The following is a 20226-nucleotide window of genomic DNA, read 5'->3' on the forward strand; positions in this document are numbered from 1 at the left end:
TGTACCGAATACGTGTGATGAGGAATATGTCCTACTCTGTCCGCACACCTGTCATCAGTACTTATCCCTCGACAAGCATGACACGTTGCCTTTGTCCTCGCGACATCGCTATGCAGATGTGTCACACAGTGCACCCGCCTAATTTTGTGGCTTCATTTCTAAGAACGTTGTGAAAGTCGCATTTCAGAAATATTAAAAAATGTATGAGGTGGAGGCTGTACATAAACAGTGCATCAATTATTACGCGTTGCATGGTATAAAATAAACTATTCTACAGATCACCGTAAGTGGTATGTAGCACTTCAAAAAAAAAAAAAAAAAAAAAAAAAAAAAAGCTGCGCCTCAAATATATCCGAGCATGTGCGATTTGTTCTTGGCGTAACGAGATTCGGAATTTTTTTCGCAGATGGCGCCAAGACCAAAGTCAACAAGAAAACTAAATGAGACGTCGGCAAGCAAAGAGCTTCCAGCAGTGATTCCCTAATGCACTCTGAGCAAGTTTTTAATTATATTCTACGGAAATGAATGAACAGGTTATTTTTTCAATGCCTCGACATCAAATTCAGCGACGTGCTGCACCGAAAAGCAGCTGTAGTGCACTTGTCTAACCATTGATGCGCCTAATTAACGGGCACGAAAAACAAAGCGTTTACAGCATGAAGCATTGGAAAGCACTTCGCGTACAAGTTCTACCGCAAAAATTGATAGAGCATGCTTCAAAGCACTTGCAAGGATAATGCTCACCTCATCTGCCGGGAAGTGAAACTGTGCCTGGCTGACCGTCCCTGCATCGCTTGAACCAAAAAACACAGGCATAACCTAGCAGCCAGGATCCTTTCAGCAACTTTGTGGTGCCTTCTAAAAGCAGCGTGAGTTTAGTTCAGACGGTATAAGCTAAAGCTATTCACGTAAGCATATGAGCACTCTGGCGTGCAACATCAGGCACAGTCAACAAAGGAAAAATGGTAGCTTAGGCGAAAGCAAGCCGCGATATCGGCGCTGCGCACATCGCCTGTTATGGCAACGAAGGCGACGTTTAAACGCAAGGAAATCACAAATCAAACAAACGAACAAAGTCAGCAGAGACACTAATTTCGAAAATGCTAACTTGCCAGCTCGCCCAACTAGTCATGTTTAAGAAGGAATTGTGATAGAAAGAGAAAGTGTTTGCCTTCTGTAACTTTATGCCGCATGGCCTATCTTTTGAGCAGCAGCATACCAGCTCGCTAGAACACCTGGCCTCCAGATCGGCGGGGCAAGCACCAAGAGACCGGACAACCAGAACTGCCATCCACATGGTCCGTAGGCCAAGCAGCAGGACACGGGACGCCCGAGCTGTCTTCCACTTCGTACGCGGGACACGTAGAAAGACACCAGGACGCCAGAACTGCCATCGACTTGGTCTGCAGGCCAAGCAACGAGACACCGGGCCGCTAGAACTGCCATCCAATCGCTCCGCAAGGCAGGAAGCAAGACACCAGGCCGTTAGAAGACCTCGCAACCACGTAAACAAAGTGGGTAGAGAAGCAACAGGACACTCATACAACTGGCCATCACGTCTACGGAGTAGGCAAGAACATACCAGGTCGCTAGAACAGCTAGCCACAAAATCCGCAGGTCGGGCAGCAAGGCAGCAGGCCGCTAGAAGATCTTTCCACCAGCGACGCCGAGCGGCCAGCATGGTACCAGGTCGCTAGAACAGCTAGGTCCACAGGGCGGTTAAGTTACCAGGCCTCTAGAACAGCTGACCGCCAGTTCTGCAGTGCGGCAATCAAGGCACCAGGCTGCTATAACTGGCCACTAGGTCCACAGCGCGAATAACAATGCACTAGGCCGCAAGATAGCAGGTGATGACCAGGTCTACTAGGTGGGCAGCAAGACAGCAGGTCGATTGAAGAACTGCCCGCCAGGTCCACAAGGACGGCAGAAAGATAAATGTACGCAAAAGCTTCTGGCCACCAGTACCTCAGGGTGTGGACCAAGACACGGAGCCGCTAGACCAGCCAGTCAGCCTAGTAGTGCTGAAATACGTTCATTAATGAGTGGCGCCTACTGTCACACTTTCAGCGACACAGGTTCACCTGAACGTAACCTGTTTCCTCAACACAGCAGCCTGACGTTACACACATTGGATCTTGGACTACCCCATGGCCCAGATTGGTGTGAAAGAGATTAAATACAGATTTAAAAAGCAACAGATAAACAAACATACCGAAAAGTGGGATAAGTTTCCAAGCAATGCTAAACCCAGGATTTGAAAGTCACAATATTAACACTAGATTGCACAGAACCACACATAATATTACATTTATATTATAATATTGTTATTGAGTCTGTCGGCTCAAAAAGTTCCGCTTTGTTCACTGAAAACTAATGTGGCTCCTCCTTAGTCAAGTCTCTCTATTCTAGCCTCATTTCAAAATGTGCAGCTTGAATTATATAATGGTCAATGGCCATTATATGTGGAAATATGAAGGACGCCATGGTAGGTAGCTGCGGACGAAATTTATCAGCAATTATATGGCGAGAAAGCGAAGTACGTCGAGAAGATAGATTATAATGCTGGGATGCCTGCGTAAAATATAGCCATTGACGCAGAGCACACAGATCATTCGGGATAAGCGAAAGTTTGTTGGAAAGCGGCCTCAAATGCCCGCGCATACTGTGAACAACGAAAATGATTTAGCGCTATTTTTCAGTGAAGATTCAATTGTGCGCCAAGGTGCGCCTATTTTATTTGTAACGTGTTCCTCTTGCGATCCTCAAGTGAATAAGTCCCAATTCACCCAATTTGCATTTTTTGTAGACATAACATTACTCAAGTAGCATAACTGTACCTACGCTAATTATACCTTCGTACATATAATAGCGCCTTCTTCACGCTGAGGTAAACGTTGAGGTACTCGCGTTTAGTTAGCGGGAAATTGTTTTTTTTAAAAGATAGTTACCGTTACAGAGCGAGAGGCAATAAAAATATTAACGTGCAATAAGTAACGTCCTCAATGCACTCACCTTGCTTATCTAGCTGCTGTAATCGGCCACCAGGCTGTCTTTCAGGCTGGTCCTGGTGACGATGCACGAAAGGCCAGCATCGTCTTTGCTTGACAGATGGGTGCCCGACACGACGAGGCCGTTCGATCCCGGCACCGTCGAAAAAGAAAAAGAAAACATCACACACGTATCTGAGAAGCACGGCGATAGAGATGCGGACGCGAAGCCTTGGAGTTCTAGTCTGCACGCCGACAAACGCCGCCATGATCTATCGAACATTGCAATTTATCAACAGTCTTGAGTACTACAAGTTGTATAACTCATTAGGGCATCCGTCACTGTTTTGTGCGGGAGAGAAAGACATCGACACTTCTATTAGTGTTTTCCTCGGGTAGTGCAATAAGTGCTGGCGTATGTCGTTGAGGTCGACACACAGCATCATATGTGTACCTCACATCGCGTCTTGTAATGTCACGCAAGATGTCTGACCAGATCGTATAACTTAATGCGCTACCACTTGTGCAGTGGGCTTTCCCTCTTCACCTGTTACAGGCGTGTAACATGCTGGAGAATTTTTTTTCTGTTTATGCCGTTTTACAAATCTAGTCGGGTATTCTGGAGCGGTCACTTACGGAGATAGTTTTCTGAAGTTTCGCAAGACTCAGCCCCGGACTCAATGAAGTATAAGGCCTACAGCCATCTTTAAAGTGCGCGGAGAGAGAGCTTCGTACAATGCTAGAAATGCTCTCGGTCGTATACAAAAAAAGAAGCAAAGGAATGCCACACACAGTGTTTCCGAATCATTCTGGATTAGGCGGAGATAAATACTATGTCTTAACTCAGCGAAAAAAGTAAAACGAAGTAACAAAGCCCAAAATAGGTTGTGCAGAAGGGCCAAACTCATGATTCCGCAAAGGTCCTATGTTACTCCGATTCCTGATGCGAGACAACCGAAGCCATGCGATACTGACACATGACAAACGCAATCACAGGAGTGTTTCCTCTATTATATCTCTCATCTTATTTGATTATTATGAATGTGCAAGAGGCTAGTTTCTTGGAACTTTCGGCGATGACTGTGTGCATGGAAGCCGGACGCCAACATCATATTCCTCTGACATTTGGCTCATGCTCATTCAACTTTCATTTAAGGCAGCGTGCGGATTCGCGTACGTGATGCCTGATGAAATGTCGAAAGTAAGATTTCATCTTCCGCCCATGCCATGTCTGGAATGCGGTGCTTCTGATGAGTCTTGCTACAAGGATCAATTCTTGGTTATAACCTTACCAGATTATTTGTGCCGAAATTGTCGCGCTTATAAACTGCCATGTACAACATTTCTTTTTCAATTATGGGAATTCTTAAGTAACGTAAATTATGACTACTATGATATGACTGAGCTGCCAGAGCGTAAGAGTATAGTTTAAAATTAATATGCATAACATAAAAAGTAATGTCTTATAGCCTAGCTACGCTGGCTGGTCACGGCAAGCAATATTATAAGAAAATAATATTGGTTGGATCCTGCACGGTGCGCATTACCAAATCATGATCGGCAGCTTACCGTTAACCCTTGGATTTAAAACACACACGTATCTAAATCATTGCAAAACCTGTGTAATGTGAATATCAAACCTGCTAACGAATATTTAGGTGGCTTACGATGTGATTACGCTATCTGCCACTGTGCGAGCACCGGCCTACCTACCCATCTGGCAAGCTAATCGATAGCCCCGCAGCCTGCTACCGGATGCTTCATCATATTTTGAGGAGAAACAGTGTGTGTATGTGTGCGTTTGTCTGTGTGCGTGTGCGTGTCAGAGAGAGAGAGAGAGACAATGAGAAGACAGTGGCATGACAAGGACTTGCGATAATGTCACTAGGACGACCACCATAGTTCGGCGACGCGGCCGCAATAGTGATGATGGCCACGAAGCTTTACAGGACACGAACATGACTGCGATGACACAACCACCATAGTCGCCCGACAAAGACAGCAAAATAACGACGACAATAAAATACGGAAACAACAACGATGGCACGGAGACAATAACATATAGATGACACCAACATGCATGCTGAGCACGACAACCATTAGATTAGAAGACGAAGGTGATATGACGACTACGAGGTAATGATTGTGACAACTGTGGCATAACTAAAGTTATGTGGCAAGATAAAAATTTAGCAGAAACCACCGATGATGTTTAGCAATGTAAACCAGTAGCACAAACGAAGCAACCATACACTGAACGAACGAACGAACGAACGAACGAACGAACGAACGAACGAACGAACGAACGAACGAACGAACGAACGAACGAACGAACGAACGAACGAACGAACGAACGAACGAACGAACGAGCGAGCGAGCGAGCGAGCGAGCGAACGAACGAACGAACGAACGAACGAACGAAGGAAGGAAGGAAGGAAGGAAGGAAGGAAGAAAGGAAGGAAGGAAGGAAGGAATAAAGGAAGGAAGGAAGGAAGGAAGGAACGCTTCCCTGCTGAGTACGACCACCGCCAGATGGATGTCGCCAGGCCTACGACGTCGCTGTCTCGTAATCTTTTTGACCTTAAGAATGCCGTGGTAGTTTATTATTATTATTCTAATTATCTGATGTTAACAAATAGCAAAAAAAACTGGTGCCCACAATTAACTCTTATAGTTTGACGGGACAAAATTAGTGAAAACCAAGTTCGCGAAAGCTACAAACAGAAGTGAACAAACAAAGAGGCTGTGCATATTCCACACGAAGAAAACTTTCAAGGAACAGAAAAAAAAAATAAGGCAGACAATGAAAGGGTAGAAACAGAATGTTATGTGATATACCGATATGATGCAGCATAGGCAAGGGAAACGCGTTTATTTCTCATTCTAGCAACGTGATTTGACCAGCGCTGAAAAAATTATTTCCCTTATTGATACAATCACTGTTGAGATGTGCTCGAGGACATAAGTACGTAGCCGACACATGAGATGGTACATGGTCCTCGGTGAACGTCTACGCAAAGTTGCCAAACAGCCCTTTCTCAACTTTAAAGCTGGCTCAAATAAGCCCAAAATTTTTAGAAACTCTATGGGTGAGGCCAACACATATGGTGCATGATGAAGCGAGCTCTAATAAAACTTAGGAACGAGAATTAACGAATCATGCGACGCCGGGATGATAGCGTCTTTAAGGCGGACTGTGCTTTTGATAGTGATACGCTGGTATTATAAGAATACGAAGAATGAATGAATCTTGCCGCACGATTCTGAATTCTTTCCAGTGCACTGACAAGGGAAGTTTGATGTGGTGACGAGATGGGGGATGCGTATTCAAGTTTCGGACGTGGGAGCGTCTTAAATGCTAGTCGTTTAACGTGATGCGGTGCAGGAAGCAGATGACGTTTTAGGAATCCCGATATTTGGTTAGCGGAGGCAGTAATGCGCGTTACATGAGGAGAGCAGTCTAAGTCGTATAAAATGGTGACGCCGAGGTATTTAAATCTGTCCATTATTTCTAATAGTATTAGTAATGTTATACGATGAGTATAATGCCGATGGCGGCGAGTGAAGCGCATTACATTTATTGGGGTTAAGGGTCATTAACTAGTCGTTGCAACAGTTTCGCACATTGTTAAGGTCATTTGGTAATGTATTGTGGTCAGAGCCGTTAGTAATTATGCGGTGGATGACAATCGTCAGCGAACATACGGATTTCAGAGGAAACATGAAGAGGAACGTTGTTAATATAAATAAGAAAACGTAGGGGCCTAGAACGCTACCTTGTGGGACGCCAGATGTTACAGGAAGGGGCGCGGAAGTGTAATTATTGACATGCACTGACTGGTCGGTTAGTGAGAAATTCAATAACCCAATAAAAGATGTCAGGGTGCAGGTTCAGCTGGGAGAGTTTGCGTAATAGGCGTTGGTGAGGTAACTTGTCAAATGCTTTAGCATAATCCAGAAAAATGGCACTGATTTGGGTATTAGCATCGAGATTAGCTTGTAAATGATGGACTAACATAGCAAGTTGCGTTTCGCATGACAGACCCTTACGGAAGCCATGTTGGGATGGATGAAAGAAGCTGTTAGTGTCAAGGAAGTGCATAATTCGGGTAAAAATGAAGTGCTCCATTATCTTGCAGGCGACGCAACACGTCACGTCTTGAATGCGCTCACCTTGCTGGCCTGACTCGTACAGTCGGGCACCGTGCTGGCTCCCACGTTTGACCCGGTGATGACGTACCAAAGGCCAGCATCGCCTTTGCCCGACAGATGCGTGCACGACACAAGCATGTCGATCTCGTGCCGTTCGTTCTCGGCACCAATGAAAAAGGAAATAAAAACATCGCACGCGTATGTGAGAACCATGGTGAAAGGCTATGACGACACGAAACCTTTAACTATCCTGCACACCATCAGACAGCAATCTTAGCACAAGGCGAGAAACGCTTTCCGCCATATACTCGGTATAGTGCCGCAGACCCAGCATGATCGCCTGCGAAAGACATCGCCCTAGATGCTGCTCCCGAACCACTGGCCCTGCGCGGATCAATGATAGTCTTTCTCTCTTATTCACGTAACCTAAAGGTCATTTTACAGACATTACATATGGGGTTAAAAAGAGCAATGAATGAACAGTATGCATAGCACCGCAAGTAATACAAAATACAAGACTGAAATCCAAGATAAAAGTACAGTTCGTCAAACCCCTATTACGTATCAGTATGCGCCCAGCACCCCAATTTATTAACACAGGCATCGTGATTGTTCTTTGCCATACTGAAAAGATCGTTCTTCAAAGGTACTCGCGCACATAAGCACGTGGCAGCAACAGCGAAGAGCACAGGTGGGTCCACTGTTGGAGTCTAGACGCGAGAGCTTGGCTCATGCTCAACGCTGCGTCAGGTACAGGAAGCGGCAAAAAAGGAAAAGGAAAAACCTGCACATGCGTGAAACGGCAGATGGCGCACGTCGTCTGCTTCCGCACCACCCCTTCGCTTCGCCAGCGCGCGCGTTCGCCCTCACCTCTCGAGCCGCGGTTGCGATGAACCTGATTTGAAGTATAAAAGTTACGCTTGACTTGCTAGCCGCCTGGACGCTAAGGACGTGGAAATGGTCTAGCCTTCATAACAGTGTCGGCGACATCAAGCCCCGTTTTATTGTAGGAAGCTTCGCGTTCGAGCGTTATCGCGCGACAGACCGAAACGCGTTCGTTTCGTGGATGGAGCATGGCGCATGACTCAACGAAACGAGTTGCACTAGTTTCTTTTCGGCACCGTTGTGCGCGGCATCTTTCAGTGATGCCTGCCTACGTCGCGCTCAGTCTCTCGAGTTGCTCGAAGACAGGAAACGCCGTACACAGCTAGCATTTTTGAATCATACGCGTGATACCTTGCTCTACCGAAACGCCAGTGAGGTATAAACGCTACCGTATACAAGCAAACTGAGAATTTGCGGTAGCCGACGATGCCTTAAACGTTGCCGTCTGCGGAATGCTCGCTCCAGACGAAGCATGGCGACGTCGTCTGGCTTCTCCAAAAATACTGTATGAAACAACATGGCTCTGCTGCTGCTTATTCGCATTCTACACCACTGCAGTCGAAGTGAGTATTTTTGTGCTTTCTGTGTGTCATGCGTCGCAGTACACGAAGTGTTTATCCGTTAAGCACTGAGCCTCGTAGGCTCTTGACGGGATTGCAGTGCAGGGGGACTTCGTGCAAGAAAAGCGAAGGGGCATTTCGGTAGCAGACGACGCGCGGCATGTACTGACTTTGCGTCATTTCCCGCATGGTTTTCGCCGCTTCCTGTGCAGGGCGCTGCGCGGAAATATGAGCAACGCGCTCGCGTGTTCTCTCTAAATGTAGACCCATCTCTAGAGTCGCGATCTTTTTGAGCGCGAACACGGGAGCAAGTGGCTTTCCGCACTACGAACGCAGTTATCCGGTGTTTCACAATATCCGTGCCCTTGCGCGGCACCTTCCCTTCAAGCGCATCAAGTCATCGAAGCGGACGTTTGTCGCGTGCTAGCTGTTTTTCCCTCGTCGCTGACCGCGGTATGACTAAACGCAATTGGGATGCTTCCAATTAAGACTGCGTATTCCTACTCCTTACAATTACCCCAATTTAAGCTCCCTGTCTATTCCTGCTTCCTCCCCAATTACCAGAAAATCGTTATCCAGTTTTTTTCTTTTGTCCAGTATTCTTTTAGTCACACAATGCAGAAAAAAAGCAACCAAACACGAACATCCAAACTTTTATTTTGCGCACTTTTCAAGAAATGTTGGAACACTTTGAGAAGCGACAGATGTAAATTGCATTTATTTGCTGCTCGATTTTCTTTATAGTATTTTGTCGTATCTCCTTCCTCAGCGACAACTGCTGCCTTTCCAGACGGTATCGAAGAGTACAGGGCAATCGCAAGGTTACTTGCTTCTCTAAGACTCTCGCACTCTTGGCAAACAGCTACCCACAGCTCGTCCTGAGTCGCCGAATAAATCAGGTGTCGCACCATGGCTGCTCTTATGCGCCCCCAGATATTTTCCAGATGTTCTTGTCAGCCGCCCTTGGCCGGCCAGGGGTGTAGTTCGACTACCAGTTTCTAGGTGCTCTTTAACAATCACCGCAGTGTGCACCGGCGCCTGGTTATGCTGGAGCACAAAATCAGCATCGGGGAAAGCGGTGTGGGCGTAAGTGGGGAGACTGTCGTCCAAGATTTCGCTGCAGTAGCGCTGCGAAGCAAAAGCGCCCTCGACGTGGAGTGGAGGCCCGAGACCACGCCTCGAACACCACACCCTCCACGTCCACGCAGATGCGTCGGCTCGCGGCGACTACCTGCACATCGGCTGGCTCGTAACTGCGTGGAAATCATATCAAATTTAGTCCTTCACACAAAGTAAAGACCGGTCGGAAAAAAAGAATTCTTACCGTGTCCCTCTTGCTCGCCGCACGAGCACGCGTTGGTTCTGACGTGTTGAAAAAGCTGGCTCGTCCGAGAAGATTACTCGACCCCAGTCATCGAAAGTCCACAAGGCGTTCCCTTCGGCAAATTGCACTCGTGGACGCCTGGTTCGAAGCATGTGAGGACGGGACCTGGCGCAGCCGCAGAACTTCGTCGTCCAACGCTCCAGCGACGTCTCCGTATAGCAACAACCGAAGCGTACACATCCAGCAGCTCCCGAACTTCTCTCGCGGACTGAAACGGTTTCTGCATGATTGCAACTACCGCGAGCGCGTCCTCTTCACCCGTCGTTGTACTTGGTGGACGCCTATGGGCGGCGTCGGATATGCGGCCTTCCTTGCTGAATGCTTGGATAATCCTGTTAACTATTTTTAGCGGCCTTTGCACCAGGGCGCAGATAGAGCGCTGAGAATATATTACTGAGCAAAAGTTTGACTATGTTTTAGCTATCTTCGGAAAACGCGCTGAGGTGCAATGGTTGATCTGATCAATGAACAAATGCACATACGTTCCTCGAAGACAGGAGGTTACTGTTACAATACGCCCAAGAATATAGGCATGCGCGGCAACAACCTAGCTGAAGCACAAGGAATAATCTTGGGAACGTCGGCAAAAGATAGTTTGATATGTATTCATACATTGCGTGGAAAGTAATTGCAAGTTCAATATTGTTACCGCTCTTTAAGCGTACGCCTCCCTTATTGCGCTACGCGTGCAGCAGACGACATGCACGTGCTTGCGTGACGCACGGCGCATGCGCACTGCTTCTCGGTACTAAACCCCGCTGGCAGTACGGAAAGCCACGCGCTCCCATGTCCGCGCTCAAAAAGAATCGCGACTGCACATTGTCGCTGTGACCCTCCACGCGGAGCCACTGGACCGCGCTTTCTTTCAAGATTGTTACTTCCTCGAATGTGTTCCGAATACGTGGGATTACAAATGTCTCCTACTACTCAATACACTCACCAGTGATCAGCACTCTTCCCTCAACAAGCATCACAGATCACCTTCGTAATCGTGACATCGCTTAGCAGATGGGCCACACTGTGCATCCGCCTGATATTGTGTTTGCATTTCTGAATAGCTTCGGAATGGTGTAAGGCACGAGTGTGTAATTTGCACGAAACGAAGGTTGTGCATAAACATTGAATTTGCTCATTGTATAGGATGTCAATAAACAATTACAGGCGTCGCCGTTCGTTGTGTAGGACTGTAACACAAAGCTTCGCGTCAAGTAGATTCCAACATGTGCCTTGAAGCTGCATAAAATTTATCTTTCTGCACAATTTTTTGTTCGCGGCGTATCCCTGATTTGGCGAGTTCTCCGCCGACGGTACCGCAATATAAACCGGGAAAAGCACGGTAAAACGTAAAGATGCTGGCAATAGTCCTTAAATGCGCTTTTAGCAAGCTTTGAATTGCGTTTCGGAATATGTGACGAAGAGGTTATGTTTTCATCGCGCCAACATCAAATTCGGCGCCATTCTGCACTTAACTGGCAGGCACTTTTCTAACGGTTGATACGCGTGCATTTCGCGAGCAGGAAAAGAACGCGTTTTGCAGCGAAGCGGTACATATCGCATAGCTTCTACACAATAAGTCCATTCAGCGTAATTACTTCGCTTCTAATCAATAAAAAGAATTGCGCTCACCTTGTCTCTTGAGAAGCGGAACTTGGCCCGGCTGTTCGTTCCCCCATTGTTCGAACCATGAGCCACAGGGAAGCCCTGCATGCACGAGTAGCCAGCATACTATCAGTCAAATTGTGGCGCCTTCGAAAATGTTGCGGCCTAAGGGCACAAGCTAAAGTTATTCACGAAAGCAGGTGAATGATTTAGCGCTCAATGACAAGTACGAACGAATGGCAAAATGGCAGCCAACGTTCAAACAAGCCGCGTTATCAGTGCCGACTACCTCTCCTGCTACTGCAGCAAAAGCAACGTTTAAGCTCGAAGATACGGCCGAAGTTATACAGTATGATAGGAACCAATTAATTTTTTTTTCAGCGCATCGACGTCAAATTCTGTAGCGTGCTGCACTGGACTGGCAACTGTATTGCTTTTGTCTAACGGCTGATACGCCTACTTCGCGAGCAGGCAGAAGAAAGCGTTTTACTCAAAAAAAAAAAAAAAAAAGAGTGCAAGGCACTTAGCCTAGCAGCCACGCGAAATATTGCTGGTGCGGAATAATTTCAACACTGTTGCTAGAATCGGCCTCACCTCTCGTTGCTGAGAAACGTAGCTTGACCCGGCTGTCCGTCCCCGCGATGTTCGATCCACGAGCAACGAGAATATCCTACAAAAATGAGCCGCCAGCAATCTTTCGGTCACGCCGTGGTCCTTCGAAAAATAGCGGCATTAATTGCAGCTTGACGCCACAAGCTAAAGGTATTCACGAAATCATGTGCGGACTCTTACACGCAACCAAACCCACCTACGTATACGGCAAAATGGCAGCACAGGTCAAAGCAAGCCGCGATATCATTGCAGGCTACGTCGCTTGCTATCGCGACGAAGCCAACGTTCAAATGCTAAGAATGGGTCGAAATCGAATGGCGCGAAATAAACGGTAACAAAGACGCCGATTCGGACGACGTTAGCCGATGATGATGTGTGGTGTTTTGTTGCGCAAGGGCCAGGTTTGAACGTTAGCCGACCAACTCGGCCAACTTGCCATTCTGATGCAGAAATCCCAATAGACAGAAAGAGCCAGAGGGAAACAAACGTTTCCCAGCTGCGATTCGTTAGCTTCCGCATGAGCTCGGGAGCACCAGCGGAACGAGAAACCTAGGCCTTACCTGGTTTTTTGCAGTACGTACAATCGTCATCTTTGGGAAAGGGAACACGCGAGTACGTCGCAAATAGCCTCGGGGATCACGTGCTGCGCGCCGCCACGGCGAGGTGCGAAGTTAACGCAAGGAAGACGCCATTTCGTATTCAGGTTGCACCCCCGTACGTTGGCGATAATTGATGGCTCATTGAGCTTTTATTTCGGCAGTTCCTCTGTAATTCTTTATGACCATGCTTATACTAATATGGTACGTTTTGCAGTGTTATATTTATCAGTTCAACCTCACCCGAACATTACCTTGTTTCTTTCAGTTCGCGTGTACGAGCACCAAACGAGCTGTGAGAGTAAGAGCAGCGCATCTCTAGTGATAGGACTGCTCGCGCGAGCGATGACATCGGCAAGTCCAGAGCAAACACTGATGCTGAAGAGTTTGTCAACAAGAGGGGCTGATAAGCGAGTCGCTATCTCCTGAATCAGAACGTGCACTGTTTTCACGTGCAATCACTGGCTTCGGCTGCCAAATAATATCTCAAAAGTCGCGCGTAAAAACGGAAAGCTTGGTTTTTTTTACTTTTCGAGAGGGGATTAAACGATAGTGACCGGAGCGTGGAAACTGCGCTGAGAGGGACTGTCGTTTCGATGGCGTAAACTTCAACTAATAAGTATATCAGCTCATCGAAAAAGCGTCTACTGCTTCAATTGCATCATGCAAGGGAATAGCAAGACAGACGAAAGAGAACGGCGGTGAGGGCGACCAGAACAAGAGATGTGGTTTGCCACCCTACGCTTGACGAAGGGGGAGGGGGAAAATATGAAGTAGAGAGAGGCGGAGAAAGACCGGGAGAAAACGATCACAGCCTGTCACAATCACCGCGCACTATCAGAGCACGGGATCATGTGGAGAACAGTGAACACCAAATCAGGCTGAATCCGTTCGGGCAAGTCTGTTGACCTTAAGAACTGTGTAAGGAATTCTCAGGGTAGTTATGGTAACTAAATTTTCGTCCTTTGCGTTGGAGGGCGAATGACGTCATTTTCTGTTGCTCTCTCTTAAGAGAGAGCAACGCGCACGCACACGCGCACGCACACGCGCACGCGCACGCGCACACGCACACACGCACACGACTAAACATAACAATTGTGAAGAGAGCAAAGCGTCGGCGCTAGCTGTCATTTTGTGCTAGCTAACAAAGAAGATGAGAAAACGATACGTGGTGAAAAAAATTAAAAAAATGGTCAAGAACTTTATTTTTGGCTCCCACATAGAAACTCTTGATCCAGCACTGGCTATGAAATAGACCAGCATTAGACCAGGCTGCACTTTCGTCTTATGCCACTATTTCCAAATTATATATGTGATTAGCGTTCCCATCATACTTCACGCACTTCCCGGTATCTTGCTCTTGTTCCTTAGTGAAATAACGCAATCCGCTCTGGGAGGTTCGATGAACCGAGATGTGAAAAAGCTTATCAATTTCTTTTTGAGGAAAAAATATCAAATAAATATTTACCTCGTAAATCTGAAATAACATGTCTACTCTTACAGATATGAATGATCAAACATATAAGTATTACGGTAAACATTATGTTAGCGCATGAAGTAAAAAGAACAATTTTAGTCTGCAATTCCTTTTGCCTCGCGCAGAAAGGCGCAGAGGGCTTCACAAACGTTCCTGTGGCTGTAATACAGTGCGGTAGCCCCAAACGAAAGAATTACCGCCAGTCAAGTTCAAGCCAAGGTTATGGAAGGGTTTTTCTAAAAATATTTTCCTTTGAATAATGAACCCGCGACGTGTCAAATAGAAATGTTACAGAAGTTAACCCTCATTGCGCAAAGGACAGAAAGGTGATGTAGCTTGAACATACGTGTGGTGGTAAAGGTTCAGTGGGGGGATCCGGCACCGTAGTCTCGTAATCGTTATTTTTTCTATTTCAGCACCATTTGTTGTTCCAAGAAAAATTGAGATGCGAGAAATAAGATGTTGACAACGCTGGTTTGCCGAAGTTATTTGTAATAGCATATTTTCTGAATTTCGCTGGTATCTATGTCTGTCTGTCCCAAATTTCTCTCACATCTACTTGGGTTGCTGCATATGTCCCACTGGGTATTTTCCGTACTTCAACAAAAAAGAAGCGAGCGCGACAGAGTAGTCCGGCCGTTTTAGGTGTTTCATCAAGCTCTTTGATAAACACCCTGCACTTGTCCAAATCACAACTCGGTATCGTCACTTCCATCATTATAGTCATCGCAATGATGATAAACATCATAACATCTAAAGATATGTCACATATTACAACCATCATGACAAATATTAATAATCGCACTCATGGTATAGTTCCCTCCGAATTCGGCACACCGTACATGCGGTGGGGGACGTCCACTCTTCAGAAGCGTCTCGGATTCAAAGGGTGTAAAAGCATCAACTAGTTACGCGACCGTGATAAGGGGTAGACGTTTACAGTATTACCGGAAAGACTGATTGGAAGGCGATTCGACCTCTAGTTGAAGTCGATCAAATATGTAATGCCTTCCTGAGTGAGTTCGCGGGGAGAACATGGTGGAATTACAGGTCCCGGTACTCCAGCACCTCACTTTTGGCGTAAAGGGAGTAGGAGGAGCGTACGACTCATAATTTTTTTCCTAGCCTTCAGGATCGGTCCACGAAAGAGGCCGGAAACACCTGATAAGGAAAAGCAGAAGGTAACTCGATCAGAAAGGCACTGTCTTTAAAAGCAGGGAAGCGACCGATAGAGCCTACAGGTCGCTACAGGCATACGTAACTGTACAACACAGATATATCGGTTTTTAACGAAGAGAAAAAGATCTAGGAGCGATAGCCAAATGCTAGACTGCAATAGACTGCAATAGATTAGCTCCAGCACGGCTAGGTGTTTATTTGTTGCCGGCCCGTTACGATGGAGATGCCAATAGAAATCTTCATCGCAATTGGCATCATCGTAAAGGCTATTCCTTGTACACGTACTCAATTCCGAAAGAAAGCGCATGGCAGGATGGTCGATGCGGTGTCACAGTCGGCAAAAGCGACGCATGAGCAATGCGCGGGATGTGGGTTCGAATCTCTCCCGCAGTGTGTTATTTTTTCGTCCATTTGCGTTTCCCTTTACCCAATTACTTCCACATTTCAAATGAACGCAAGTAGTTTCTCCTATGCTTCCTCGTGCTTCATTGTTTGTTCTCATGGTTGTGACGAACAAATCACCGAGCCCTTCGGATCGACCCATTCTGCTCGCTCTGAGACCGGTCAGGAGTTACTTACGTGCTTGCTTAACATGTTTGTTTATCTCCACGGATAGCGACCGTCCCTCGCAATCGGACGAAAGGGCAATGGAGGTTGGTTGTAAGGGTTGCAGTTTCTTTCTTTTTTTTTAGAGACCGCAAGCTAAGCCGCTCGTGCTTACATACACGCTCTCGAGGAATCTTTCTTGGATGGCCCGGTTCAAGTGAATGGTGCTGCCTACGATGACCTAAGTCAGCTATATTCTGGACCTGCCGGCTCGGACTACAACATAGCCGACGCAAAGCCTTCAGTATGGCGCCAGCTAAACTCAAACGCATGGAGCTGCGGGTAAGCTATAGGTGCTGTGAAGCGGCGAAATTGTAAGTTGTCCACTCAGAACAGCGTATACGCTCGGACAAGGACAACCGAGGGAAAACACAGAATTAACGGCGTTCGGCCTGTGTTATATATCTTCCTTTGCTTTACCGAAGTCGTTCTCGTCCTTTCACGCGTTGCTTGTAGAATGCAACGTATTCTTTCAAGCTTGATTATTATTTGTCAGCATCTGTTATCATTAATTTACTTGAAAGTGGTGAATTTTTACGGGAGGAAAACGAAGGTTGAGCTTGCCTTTCTCTTTTCACGTTAGCGCGGAAGACCTCAGCACCTGTGACGTCATTGTGACGCCACGGATTTCAATTGTTATGTCGACACCTTGGCCGTTTCTCGCCCAAGAAAAGCTTTCGAAACCTGTGCTGGGGAGGAGTGTTTGCTTCATTTAGAACTCAATACGATAATCAAGCAGCTAGGCATGAAAAACGCTGCCAAAAATGATGATGTGGCGACGAGCTCACATGGGAACTTCAAAGCAGGCGTCCCATCGGAACGTCTGTCGCTTTACTTTTTGTTTGGCTTATATGAGCATCCTAGGGAGTTAAAATGGGCGTTTTGTTGTTACAGGAGCATAACTTAGTTACGCAGCTTAGCTTAACACTTGTCCTTGCTGCCCCATTAGGGGCTGCCGAAAATCGGCCGTAGCTGGCCCAACGACAACGACGACATAACTGCACACCCATCGCAGAAACGAGACGGAATCGTAAGTGAAAACACATATTCTTATTTCTTTTTTTTTTCTATTCTGCTTATTTCTCCTGGTAATAAAACGTGATGATAACACCTGCGACAGATACAACAATATCAAGACGTCCCACCCCTTAAGAGCTATCATTGCAGAAAATAAAAAGAAAGCTTTTAGAAACAGGAGAGGGGGAGGGGTTGATAGGTTTGTTTTTTATAGTTTATTTTTAAAGGCATTTGAAATCAATTGCGTTATATTTGTATTTTTTTGCAGAGAATTTCATTATAAATTTGTGTTAACTTATGAAAGGGTAGTTCACCGTTTTTTTCCCGTTCATCTCAACCATCATACTTAAGGTTACCTCCCCATTGTGGCTTTGCGCCAAAGACAAGGCTTAGCAAGTCTCCGGGCAGGGTAAAGAGTGAACTTTCCGGTGTCCCTGATGTGTGAGTCATCAGGAAAGAAACTCATCTTGTCAGTATCTATTTAGCAAGAACAATTTAGTTACTTGTTTTTCACGCTACGAATGACAAGGTAAAAGGCGTCTAACAAGGCCACTTATCCCATGACTCTGGAAATGCCCTTGCCTAATTATCGTAGGTGCTACAATGATGCTAAGTGGAGTGATCGGTTTAACAGTGACTGACCACGTGAAATAAAAGTGGAAAAAAAACCTGCCAGGACGAAATCTTAACGCCTGTTTCACAAAGATGGAGCTCTGTCAACGAGAGCACCTGGCGTTTGCGTCACGAACGGGACCTTCGCTTCGGTGTTGACACGCATTGTGATCCTTACGGCAACACAGCATTTCCTGTTTAAGTTTAGTTCCGGATGCGGACCAGATTTCTGCTGACACAGCACTTTTTCTTTTCTTTCACGAGCAGCATTTCCGAGAGCGTCCTTGAGTATTTATCCTTGTTCTCACACTCGTCCTCGATAGAGCGTCGGTGCCAGACAAAGAGCTTTAGACAGCAGCACTACTCGATTTCGAGCTGTCCCGTCATGAAAGAAGGCCGGAAAATCCATACATTCCAAGAAGAGCCGCGGGAGGCGTCTCTGGTTGCCATTTTTGTTACAAAGCACCATAAATTAGTGGTCTGCTGTCGATGACAGAGAGAATAATTATGATAGTGAATGCACAAGCGTAAGTTCACCTGCTATAGAGTCGACGTGCACTCAACTTCTAGCGCCTTTTCTCCCTTCCCCAATGCAAGCTGACCAACCTGGTTCAGCCTGCCAGCTCAGAAAGCTTTCCTGCATTTCCCTTATCATTTATCTTGCCTCAATTTGTAACAGGCGGAGCAATGACGTCCCATTTCACTCTGTGTGATTGCTCTCGTTTATGTCGCCAGCGATGTGTCAGACCAGCTTCCACGTGGTCTGCTTGACGTCTGGGCGCCCAAGCTATGCATGGCCGACGTCGCGGACCTGCTCGAACCCTACGATGCCGGTATCCTTCAGCGTTTTGACGAGTAGACGGCCCATACTGACGGCACCCGCCGGACAAGAAGCTGACGCTTCCACAAGGTAGGTGGCATAACCCTCGGGAAATTGCAACTGGGCAACCTTGAGGAATGTTTCCTCTTTCTAAAAGGCTGAAGCTCGAATGGAAGAGTTGGCACGTATTTTGCTTTTAAATGGGCCTCTCTTTCCTCAAGTTTACCGCTAGCAGTGATTCTAAGATTTATCTCCCTACAAGCCACAAACGAGCGGATAGTGAACTTTTGAAACTGATTTAGAATATTTATCAGCGGATTATTAAGCCTGTTCAACAAGCAGCCTCAAAGCACAGTTGGAGATGTACGACCATGCTCGCTGAGCTGTATCCGGAGGCGTTTCTCCGTCCCCGTCACAAAAACTTCTTATTTAGAGTGCTTCTCTTTGAGAGCGTATGCTCATGAAAGTTACAAAGAATACTTGGTTCCTGCATCTAATCCGACCCAGTTCACTTCGTAAAGCGGGAATGTTTTTCCTTGGTGAAGGCATTTATTAACCACTTTGTGGAAGTTGCAAACGGCCCACCATCAAAATTCGGAAGTCTGGAGCTGTCTTCCTAGCATTCGCAGTTCGGTTGTCATTGTAATTGATCCTATTTAGCTACTTAAAAAACTGTTCACTATATTCTACGCCGTTTCTGGCTCATATTTCTCTAAACGGATGTTTAGTGGATGCTCACAAACATTAGGCGGGTTCAAGCGGATAGTTAGCATTGGTAAGCGAAAATTTTTCCAAGAAACATTGGTACTGCTGGGCAGAATCGTCTCCTATGAAAAGCTTAACTACCCGTCACGGTAGCTTGGTGGCTATGGCATTGCTCTTCGGTGCTCGAGAGTTCGATACCGAAAGCAGCTGCCGCACTTCAATGGCGCGAAATTCAAAAATAAAAAAAAAAGAAACGCTCGTGTACTTAGAGTTTGGTGTGCGTTGAATAAACCCAGCTGGCCAAAATTAGTCCGGAGTTGCCCCACTACGGCGTAATTCCGTAAATCCGTAATTTACTTTTTCTTACTAACCTGAACTACTAGCGAAGGCGTACACAAACCGTAAAGGGGGCTGTTAGTTTCCAGGTCTCCTTCCAAGGCGCGCTGATAGAGCCCATTCAGAAGACAATACCAGCGCAGGTGCGCCGCAAAAGAAGCATGAACATGCGAGATAGAACACTAAAATCTTTTAGAGCGACAATTATAAGAGGATACAAGGGGCTCCGTGTTTTGTTAGGCACAACCGCTTGATGTAACAGACAGTGAAGCCAGATAATGCGTAAGGGAATGTTATTGTAATGCCTAACTGTAATGTAACAGCAAAAGTTAAGTCACTTTAGCATATGTGAAAGAGAATGGAGGCGAAAGCCCGCGGGCTGACGAGAAATTAATTAAATTACTTGACATTCTCGTTGGAATGCGTTTTTACTTCCTATTACTTGTGTTCTCCCACGAAATTCACTTGGCCTTAATTAACACCAAAACTTGTGGGTTCGACTCTTACCAATTGTCGTGAGCTCGAGTGCTCTAGTTAACTTTATTTTAATTAAGTGTGCCTTGTTAGTTTTGCCGTAGTTAACGCCCAACGTCCTTGGTTCGACACCCACAAATGGCCGTGCGTCCGACTCCCACCAATGCTCGTGGGCCCAACTCCCATTAATTTTGGTGCCAATAAGTTTTGGAGCCATAACGCCAG

At 46.4% G+C, this 20226-nt stretch overlaps 1 long non-coding RNA gene across 1 annotated transcript; it reads right to left on the reverse strand.

Moving 5' to 3' along the window:
- Window positions 1-9229: 9229 nt before the first annotated feature.
- LOC129381459 (uncharacterized) lies at window positions 9230-12511 on the reverse strand. Its single transcript, XR_008609634.2, has 3 exons — window positions 12162-12511; window positions 11595-11669; window positions 9230-9837 (listed from the first exon to the last, which is right to left on the reverse strand). It is a non-coding gene; the product is annotated as an uncharacterized lncRNA (long non-coding RNA).
- Between the last annotated feature and the right edge of the window lie 7715 nt (window positions 12512-20226).

Source organism: Dermacentor andersoni, chromosome 11 (genome assembly GCF_023375885.2).
Source record: "Dermacentor andersoni chromosome 11, qqDerAnde1_hic_scaffold, whole genome shotgun sequence".
In the NCBI taxonomy this organism is placed as follows: Eukaryota; Metazoa; Arthropoda; class Arachnida; order Ixodida; family Ixodidae; genus Dermacentor; species Dermacentor andersoni.